Consider the following 11,123-nt stretch of genomic DNA (forward strand, 5'->3'; position numbering starts at 1 on the left):
TTTGCCTCAAGGTTTCCTTTTTGTATATTAGTCATGTTTTTTGTAATAATCTTTGTTTTATTTCTATTTATTTTCAAACCTGCCAAATCTCCATACTCTTCCAATATTTCAAATAGTTTCTGCCCTGATTGTTCTGGGTCTTCTAATATAAATGCTAAGTCGTCTGCATAAGCTTGAAGTTTATATGTTTCTTTCTTAATCCTAAGTCTTTTAATCTGCTCTTCTTGTCTTACTACTCTAGCAAGAATTTCTAATGTATATATAAATAACAATGGCGAGAGAGGACGTCCTTGTCTTGTGCCTTTCTGTACATTGAATTTATCAATGGCCTCTCCATTTATTATGATCTGGGCTTTTGTTCAGAATATATTGCGGTTATCACGTTTAAAAATTTTTCCCCAACATCCATTGATTTTAATTGTTGGATCATAAATAGCCAATTGACATTGTCAAAGGCCTTCTGTGCATCAAGGAACAGAAATGCTGCTTGATGATCACTATGCGGCTCATAAAATTCAAGAATGTCTAAGATTGTTCTTATGTTCCGCTTAGTCTGCTTGTTTGGTAAAAACCCATTTTGATCAGAATGTATGAAATCAATTAGATAATTTTTGAATCTCTCCGCCATTATTGAGGCAAAAATTTTATAGTCAGAATTCAATAATGATATAGGTTTATAATTTTGTATCCATGTTTTTTTCGCTTCTTCTTTTGGAATCAATATTATGTTTGCCTCTGTCCAGGACTTAGGTATTTTAGCTTCGGTTAATACGGCGTTGAAAACTTCTAGTAGGTATTGATTAAGTACACTTTGTTGCTCTTTATATAGTTCCGCTGGTATCCCACCTGGGCCAGTCGCCTTATTGATCTTTTGTTTACTTATAGCCCTGGTTATTTCAGCCATTCTTATTTCCTCATTTAACATAGATTTTATTTCCTCCGGTATCTTCGGTATATCTACCTTCTTTAAGTATTCTATTATCCTTTCTACATTTCCCCCTCATTTCTCTTATATAATTTTCCATAGTATCTTTGAGCAATTCCCTTTTTATAGTCTTCTCCCCCTGAATCTCTCCTTTCTCATCTTACAAATTAATGATCTGCAGCTTCTCTTTCTGTCTTCTTAATGTCACATGTTCCGACTAATGAAGCACTTCAAAGAACTTTCAGGCATGTTTCCTAAAGTCTTTATTTGCAGAGCTACAATTTTTGCCGGTCACCATGTTGGACTTGTTATGCCAGAATCTGAACTTCCTGTCGCTGGCATCAAGCTTTCCTTGCTCAACCCCTCCCTTCTCATGCAGTCACAGGTCACATTATCCAATTAGTGAGAAGGTCAAACGTTTACTTCCTCTTTCTTTCCCGGGCTTTTTCCCCGCTCAGTCTAAGCTAAGTATTAACCCAATAAATGCCAGACAGTTTTGCATATTGTCAAAGCAAGAATATACAGTATTTGCAGCATTGACACTTAATTTATACGCCAGCCATCTTCCCGGTTTGTTTGTGTGCTCAAAGTTATTTTGCTTAGCTGCCTGTAATTTTTGTGCTAACTTTTCCAAATCCTCTATACAAAGTTTATGTTTAATTAGATCCATTTTGTTTTTCAATTCTTTGTTTTCAGGATCTCTCTGAAATTGTATTTCAGCCTGTTTGTATTCTTCCTCAAGCCTCATCCTATATTGTTTTTTCTCTTTGTTTCTCTTAGCCATGTACGAAATTGCTACACCCCTCATATATGCTTTAGCCGTATCCCAGATGTTCTGCAAGGATGTATCCCCATTGTCATTCGCTTGAAAGAAAAAGTGCATTTCTTTCTCCATTCTTTCCTTAAATTCTTTTTCTTTGAGAATCACTCTTTGGAGAGTCCATCTTGGCCTGCTTCTTTGTCCTTTCAAGCGAAAACTTATCGGGTTATGGTCTGCCCAGAGACTAGGTTCTATATCAATTTCTTGGATTTCCGAGTCTAATTCTTTTTGTAAACCATAGCATGTCTATCCTGGTCCATGATCTATGTCTATTAGAAAAGTATGTGCATTCCCTCTTATCATAATTCCTTTCCCTCCAAACATCATGTAAGCTAAAATCTGTACACATCTCAAAAAAGGTTTTGGGAAGTGTTTTTTTGTTGTTTCCTTTCCTTGCCTCCATGCTTTTATAGTCTTTTGTTTTATCTGTGATCACATTGAAATCTCCGATTATACAGAAACCATCTCCCTCTATATCACTCAGCTTATTATGAAGATAAGAAATTAAAAGACGCTTGCTCCTGGGGAGGAAAGCTATGGCAAATCTAGACAGCATTCTAAAAAGCAGAGACATCACCCTGCCAACAAAAGTGCGAATAGTCCAGGCCATGGTTTTCCCAGTTGCAATGTATGGCTGTGAAAGTTGGACCATAAGAAAGGCTGAGCGCAAAAGAATTGAGGCCTTTGAACTATGGTGCTGTAGAAGACTCCTGCGAGTCCCTTGGACTGCAAGGCGTTCAAACCGGTCAGTCCTAGAAGAGATCAACCCCGACTGCTCTTTAGAAGGCCAGATCCTGAATTTGAAACTCAAGTACTTTGGCCACCTAATGAGAAGGAAGGATTCACTGGAGAAGAGCCTAATGCTGGGAAAGATTGAGGGCAATAGAAGAAGGGGACGACAGAGAATGAGATGGCTGGATGGAGTCACTGAAGCAGTAGGTGTGAATTTAAATGGACTCCAAAAGATGGTAGAGGACAGGAAGACCTGGAGGAACGTTGTCCATGGGGTCGCGATGGGTTGACACGACTTCGTAATTAACAACAACAACAAATTATGAAGATTTTTAAAAAAGGATACTTGACCTCCGTTTGGGGCATATATTACAAGAATTATTATGTTTTTTTATTCAGTTTAGCCTCAATTATCAAAACCCTTCCCTCCTTGTCTTTATAAATTTGTTTCAAAGTTATCTTTTGCTTAACATACAGAGCTACTCCTCTTTTTTTCCCTCGTCTAGTGAAACATATAGCCTACCTAATTTAGGTTGTTCTAATAGATATTCTTTTTTTAAAACACATTTTATTAGTTTTTTAATTTCTTAAGAAAAAGTACTCAAGATCCACTGTGGTGTTTGAGTGGTCAAACATTCAAAAGTAAAGACATATATAAACAGCTCAGTACAATACATTTCGCTATTCCCTCTCCATTTCCCTCGAATAACATAATAGATTTAAAATATTCCATTTCTATTTTAAATTTCTATAACTGCTCAACCTGCTTTATAACTTTATCAGTTTACAATTACCATAGTTTAGCTTTAAAACAACAAATTATCAATTCTAATTCTTAATCTCTCACATCCCTCACTTTATCACCAATCTCATTTGTTTCTTCTTCCACGACACAGTAAATATCCTAATAGCAATGAAGTATTAATCAACCCTATACATATAAATTCCCACAATCAATCCATCTCTTTAGAATAACAAAATAATATTAAACCTTAATTCATTCAAGTTCATTAAACAGAATTTAAATTTTCTCCAATTACTTATCATGCCTTATCACGTCTTTGTTGTCATACAAAAAGGTCATCTTACTAATTTAAAACACTCCATTGATTATTGAAACCATCCAATCTGAATAGTCATCATTTTTTCAATTCCAATACATAATGATTTTCATCAAATTGAGTCTATTATTCAATACATGAATAAACAGATCCAGTACATTCTTAATCTGTTTAAAATATCTATCAGCCTTGATCCTTAAAAAAGTCCGTAAATCCAGCGTTGTCTTTTATTCCATTACATCATTTTAAATTTCTCTTTTCAATCTAATTCTGGCTTTTTTCCTGTGCCAGGTAGGTTACCATAAAGACACTTCCCTTTCAGCCAGTAGATCTATTTTTGTTGCTTGCAGTAAGCTTTGAAAGAATAAGAGTCCCATCCTCTGTGTTTGTAAGGACCCACCCCACTTTGCATCTTAAGAAGACAGAACTCTTGGAATAATTCTTCCAACAGGAATCCTTTATTAAGAAGAAGTGGTTGCAGGCGTGCTAGACAGGACTTGGGGTCCAAGCCCTCCCATTCAAGGTTTTAAGGGTTCCCCAGTAGTCCCACCCAATCAACCCCCCTTCCAGTGATAGTTTCAGGCATCACAATTCCACCCCCTTTTTTCTTTCTTCCGTCTGGATGGAGACTTCAGATAAACTACATGAAAGGCAAATAACCTTCTTTGTTATGGTAAGGTTCTTTGGTGCTAACGCTTTGAGGTTACAATAAACACACATTCAGCATTCAGCTCCTTAGAAGTATACTGAAGGAAGTGAGGGCCATAAAGCCCCTTTGTTCTCCCCCTTCTCTCCCTCTTATGGCAGAATCCAGAGAAGGCAGAATTGGGATTTTCTATGTTTGATAATTAAAGATGAAATATAATTGGATTCTGACATCCGGCCCCTCTTAAAAATAAGAGAGATCCACCTGAAAGAAAACAAAACAGGTATACAACTTAGTCAGGCTTGTTAGGATACTCTGTGTGAAACTTCGTCAATAGCTTCGGGGCTCTGACATGACGTTTATGGACCCACTCGTTTTGTGAGGGAGGGAGGTGTTTCCAGGCAACTAGGTACTGAGTTGCTCCATGATATCTCCTAGAATCAAGGATTTCCTTTATTTCGAAGTGTTGTTCACCCTCCACCATGAGTGGGGGTGGTGGGGGGGGATTTTTGGCCGTAGAGGTGACTGATGCTCTATTTTCAGCAAGCTGCAATGAAAAATTGGGTGTATTTGCCTGAGATTTTTGGGTAATTCTAATTCTACTGTTACTGGATTTATGATTCTTTTAATTGGAAAAGGTCCTATATATTTTGGTCCAAGTTTTTTTACAGGGCTGTAGGGACTTTAGGTATTTTGTAGATAAGTACACCATTTCTCCTATAATGAATGGTGTAGGCTCAACCCTTTTTTTATCAGCTTGTGCTTTGTATGCCTGCCTAGCTTCATCTAGTGCTTTTCTAACTATTGGCCAGGTGTTTTGTAATTTTTTCATCCATTCTTTCAGTGAAGGGATCGTTGGTTCGTTTGGGGTTAAGTCTGGCATGGGGTTGAAACTTTGACCGGTGGCTACTTGAAAAGGAGTGTAACCTGTGCTGGAGTGGACGGCATTATTGTAGGCAACTTCTGCAAAAGGGAGTAAGTCTGCCCACTCGGTTTGCTGGAAACTAAGAAAACATCTTAAATATTGCTTAAGTACTGAGTTCATTTTTTCAGCCCCCCCATTTCCTTGTGGGTGGTGGCTAGATGTCAGTCCCTGAGTGGTTCCTAAGAGGGATAAAAATTCCTTCCAAAATGCAGACTTAAATTGCACCCCCCTGTCAGAGATGATGCGTTGGGGTGCCCCATGCAATCTGTAAATGTGTTGGATGAAAAGTTTTGCTAAGGCTTTTGCAGTGGGAATCTTTTGGCAAGGGATAAAGTGCACCTGTTTGGAAAACAAGTCCGTGACCGTCCAGACCACAGTATTCCTATTGCTTTCTGGCAATTCCACTATAAAATCCATGGCTATTTCCCTCCAGGGGGCTGAGGGACTTGCCACTGTTTGCAATAGTCCTGGCAATTTCCCTTGCAACCTCTTTGCCGTGGCACATTTTGGACAACTGGCTACATAACTTTCTATGTCCTTTTTCATGGATGGCCACCAAAATTGTCGTTTAATTAAATGTAAAGTTTTTACAAATCCAAAATGCCCTGCTGATTTTGTGTCATGGCAAAGCTGCATGAAAGTGACTCTTTGAGTTGTTGGTATATATAATTTTTCCCCTACCCAAGGCAACCCGTCTCTCATTGTGCACACATGTTTGTTTTTCTGGAACCAGTCATCTGTTTCCAAACTTTTTCTGAATTCAATCCCCGTTTGGCTGTCCAGTTGTGGTTTTATTTTGGCTTGGGTTCTTGTGGTTACTGGTGCTGCCAGTTGTGACTCTGCCATTATTGGCCTAGAGTCTGTGGTTCGTGCGCTGTTATATTGGGGCATGCGAGATAGAGCATCTGCCAGGAAGTTCTTTCTTCCTGGTAAATGCTTGAGCTTAAATTGGAACTGGTGAAAATGCTGGGACCAGCGGGCTTGTTTGGGATTGAGTTTCCTGGACGTTTTCAGGGCTTCCAAATTTTTGTGATCACTCCACACCTGGAAGAGGATTTTGTTGCCTTCCAGGAATTGTCGCCACGTGAGTAATGCCCAACGTATCCCATAAGCCTCCTTCTCCCATACGGGCCAGCACTGTTCTGTTTCCATGAGTTTCTTGGATGTATATGCACAGGGTTGCAATACTCCTTCATTGTTTTCTTGTAATAGAACAGCCCCCACTGCCACATCACTCGCATCTGCCTGTATTACGAAGGGCTTGTCCATGTCTGGGTGCCTTAGTACTGGTTCGGCAGAAAAAAGTCTCTTTAGTCTCTCAAACGCTGCTTGGCACTCCAGTGTCCATGTTAGTGGCTGGCTAGGTTTTACTGAGGATGTTCCCTTCGTTTTTAGCAAGTTAGTGAGGGGCAAGGCTATCTGGGCAAATGAGGGGATGAATTGGCGGTAAAAGTTTGCAAAACCCAGGAAGCTTTGTAGTTGCTTTCTTGTGCGGGGTGGTGCCCAATTTAATACTGCTTTGACTTTCTCTGGGTCCATTTCAATGCCCTGGGGGGATATGCGATAACGTAGGTAGTCTATCCTTTCCTGGTGGAATTCGCATTTTGAGAGTTTGGCATATAGGTGGGCTGCTCGCAGCTTCTTTAAAACCGCTCTGACAAGGTTGACGTGTTCCTCTTTTGTTTCAGTAAAGATAAGAATGTCGTCCAAGTAAACAAGGACCCCCTTAAATAGGTGCTCCCTTAGAACGTCATTGATTAATTGCATAAAGACTGCAGGCCCCCCTTGTAATCCAAATGGCAAGACTTTGAATTGATAGCACCCCATGGGGCAGTTAAATGCAGTCTTCCATTTGTCCCCTTCCTTAATTCTCACGCGATAGTAAGCTTCCCTTAGGTCTAGTTTAGAAAAATTTTTCCCTTTCGATAGGTGTGACAGCATGTCTTTCATGAGGGGCAGAGAGTATAGGTTGCTTTCACTGATTGTATTCAGGCCCCTATAATCCACGCATAAACGTAAAGAGCCATCCTTCTTCTCTCTAAAAAGAACCGGGGCAGCCACTTTAGGCTTGGCTGGCTCAATGAAACCTCTCTCCAGGTTTTTTTTTATAAATCTTTCCATTTCCTCCTTCTCCTTTGGGCTCATGGAGTATAATCTGGGCTTCGGGAGTTTTGCCCCAGGCTTGAATTCAATGGTACCGTCTGTGGGTCGGTGGGGGGGAAGCTCATTCGCCCTCTCCTCACTGAAGACTTCAGCAAGGTCTCTATATTCCTCTGGTATTTCTGTTAATCCTTTTTCCTCTCCTCTGGATGCTTTTTCTATTCTTGATTCTGGTAGCCTCCCTTGGGGTTTTAAGTCCATAGGGTCCCCCTTCGGGAATTTGATTTCTGTCGTCCTCCAATTTACCCAGCGGTTCCATTTTTTCAACCATTCCATTCCTAGAATCATTGGGCATTCCATACCTGGGGTCACCACAAACGTTATCTCCTCTTCATGTTCGCCCAGGGAGAGGTGTATTGGTAGTGTGGCTAGGGTATCTGGCACCCCCCCTGCTATGGATCCATCTAACTGGCCAAATGAGATTGGTTGTTCCAGTCTCCTGGATGGGATGCCCAGATTCCCCACTAGTGTTGGGCTAATGAGGCAGCGGGTGCAGCCAGAGTCTATTAAGGCTTTCATCTTCACATCTTCGGGCATGGGGGGGATTAATATAGTCACTGTTTTGAAGATGGGTGTGATGCATCCACTTACCAGGGGTTTGCCCTCCGAGCTGTCATCTGAGGCATCCACCGTCCCTGTGGTGTAGGCTGGAGTTCTTTCCCCTTGGTGAGCAGAGGTGGGGGTTTCTGCAATTTCCATCATTCTCATGGCTGTTTCTTTTGGCTTAGCTGAAGACTTTCCAGATTTGTTGATTGGGGATCTGTCTGGGTTGTGCTGGGGGGCCTTTGAGCGGCATTCTACAGCTCGATGCCCTTCTCTTCCGCACTTGAAACACCCCATTTGCTTCTTGGTTGTAGCCGATGATTTCACCGGTTCGTGCGTCAGCTCAGGCGGGGGGCGGCTCCATTGTTTTCCTCGGCGGTGCCTCTTCAATATGTCGATCTCTGCTTCCTCTGCCAAGACGTACCATTCCTCAAGTCGGGGCAGGCAAGCGTCATATAGATCATAGTTTAGTCCGTCTTTGAAATGGCTAAGGAGGATGTCTTCTGGCCAATTCAGTTTGCTGGCAATGGCCCTGAATTCTTGTGTATACTCGGCCACTGGGCGTTTGCCTTGCCTCATCGTTCTTATTCTTTCATGGGCTTTGCGATCAGCCAGGGGGTCTTCAAATCGTGTTCTCAAAGAGGACATGAAACGGTTGAAGTTACTGAGTTCTGGGGCATTGGAGTCATGCAGGTTCACCACCCAATCTGCAGCCGGTCCATCCAGGGCAGATTGCACGATCCAGATGCGGGCTTTGTCGCTGGGAATGTCCTGCCCGTATTCCTCCATGTAGCTGAGGACTTGGGTTAGGAAAAACCCCAAGCGTGTTGGCTCCCCTTTGAATTTCACCTCCAACGGTGGACATCTTGGAATGGATCGGTGCCTCCGTTGTTGGTGGTAGTGTCTTCCGTCCAGATTGCCATCTGTTGTCTGGTAGGGGGTGGGGGCTACTGGATCAGTAGATGTCCCTGGGGTTGCAGGTTCCACGTCCTCCTCGGTGTCTCTCCCTTTGCGGCTCCAGGAGCTGGGGCGGCTGTAGGGCTCAGGATTCTCCTCTCCTAGGGAGCTGAGAGTTCTCTTCATCAGGTCAATAGATTTCTCTAGGATCCAGTCTGAGTACGGTGCCCAGCTTCCTCCCTCTTCACTTGCATGCAGGGATTTCTCCATCTCCTGCTTCCATTCTGGTTGCTTGGTCCCCCGTCTCAGGGTCACCTTTCTTGATTCCTTTCCCCACTCACTTTTCTTTCCAACGTCCATTGACCTTCGAGGCTTGTGGTCCCGTGTCTCCACCACTTCTTCCCCTGAGGAATCTGACCTCTCGGCTCCCAACATCTGGCAAGGTTCCAACTGGGTCAGCGGCTCTCTTTCCAGGGAGTTTTCCCCCTCTCTTGCTCCATTGTCTGACATGGTAAATTTTGTGCAAAATCCCTCAGCAAGGGTCTCCCTTCCAGGTGGATTAATTTTGCAAGTCCTGTCTAATGTAAGGACCCACCCCACTTTGCATCTTAAGAAGACAGAACTCTTGGAATAATTCTTCCAACAGGAATCCTTTATTAAGAAGAAGTGGTTGCAGGCATGCTAGATAGGACTTGGGGTCCAAGCCCTCCCATTCAAGTTTTTAAGGGGTTCCCCAGTAGTCCCACCCAATCAACCCCCCTTCCAGTGATAGTTTCAGGCATCACAATTCCACCCCCTTTTTTCTTTCTTCCGTCTGGATGGAGACTTCAGATAAACTACATGAAAGGCAAATAACCTTCTTTGTTATGGTAAGGTTCTTTGGTGCTAACGCTTTGAGGTTACAATAAACACACATTCAGCATTCAGCTCCTTAGAAGTATACTGAAGGAAGTGAGGGCCATAAAGCCCCTTTGTTCTCCCTCTTCTCTCCCTCTTATGGCAGAATCCAGAGAAGGCAGAATTGGGAGTTTCTATATTTGATAATTAAAGATGAAATATAATTGGATTCTGACAGTGTTAGGTGTCTGTTTCTCTCCTCCTTAAAATATTGTTGCTTTGTAGTTTCAAATCTCAGTCTTTGCTTCTTCTGTTCCTCAAAGTTACAAATGAGAGATTTGTAAGGTATGATGAGTTCCTTTTTTTTATCTCTGTTAATTCCTCTTCTGGTTTGTTTTGATTTGTCAAATAGTCAGATGTAGTCTGAGCCTCTGTTTGAATGTTTGATGTAAGATTTCTGGATTTTAGTTCTGTAATAGGTTCTTTCAATATGGCACAAATTTCTGCAGTGGCCTCATATATCTTTTCCAGTATAAGATTATAGTTTAGTTGTGAATGCGATTCCTCCATTTTAATAGTAAGTGGAAAAAAATCTCTTTTTTCTTTTTCTTTTTTCTGGGGACTGTATTTGATAAAGATTAGTCAGTGTCCACCCCTACAGTTCCCAACAGCTGCACAGCTTATCTTTTTTCAAGAATAATTTGAAGGTCAAAACTTTTCAAACCATAACCAGAAATTACAATGTTAAATTTTTGCCACTAGATGTCCTCAGTAGGTTAAAAAAAGTCTTTTCCAGTCTTTAAAAGTATAATGTGAAAGAAGAAATAATCTTCCAACACCAGATGATAGTACAATTCTTAGAAAAAAGGAGAGAGAATTTTCTGTATCCCAAAAAGTATGAAAATAATATATAGTCTTAAAAAAAAAGCCTTCTTTCCCAAACACATAAAAGCTGCCTTCTCAAGCCAGGAAAATAATTCCAACAAGGCTCTTTGCTCTTTACAAAAGCAAAGTAAAATAGAAAAAGTGACAAGAAAAAGTCTCACCCGGATTCACCACGGGGGTTCTTACAGCTTAGATGTTCTTTGACTTGCGGTTTGAAGAAGCAGGGTGATTGGCCATTTTACTGGCCGATCTTCTCCGTCAGCCCTCAGAGATCACCTGGACAGCTGGAGGAGCCACTGCTCCTCCGCAGCTGAGCTGAAGTCTCCTCGATAGAAGTCGCACCCTCTAGGGTGACTTTCGACCCGTATAAGGGTCGACCAGTGGAGGGAAAGCTAGCCAATGAGGAGACAAGTCTTCTCGTGCGACTAGGAGTGCCGTGAACCGGAACCGGAAGTTCACATAAAAAATGATGAAGAATATCTAATAGATATTCTTGATCATTTTTTATGTGAACCTCCTGTAAGGCAATAATGTCCGCATTTAATTTAATAAGCTTACTAAAAACTTTCCTACGCTTTACTGGTGCATTCAACTCTCTAATATTTGTTGATCAAATCCTATACTCTCTCCCATTATCCTGTTTCTGTCGTGTCTTTGTGCTTCTAGTAATTCTTATTTCCTTTGCCTCCTCT

This window comes from Crotalus tigris, unplaced genomic scaffold (assembly GCF_016545835.1).
Source record: "Crotalus tigris isolate CLP2741 ecotype Arizona unplaced genomic scaffold, ASM1654583v1 scf7180000017600.4437325, whole genome shotgun sequence".
Lineage (NCBI taxonomy): Eukaryota > Metazoa > Chordata > Lepidosauria > Squamata > Viperidae > Crotalus > Crotalus tigris.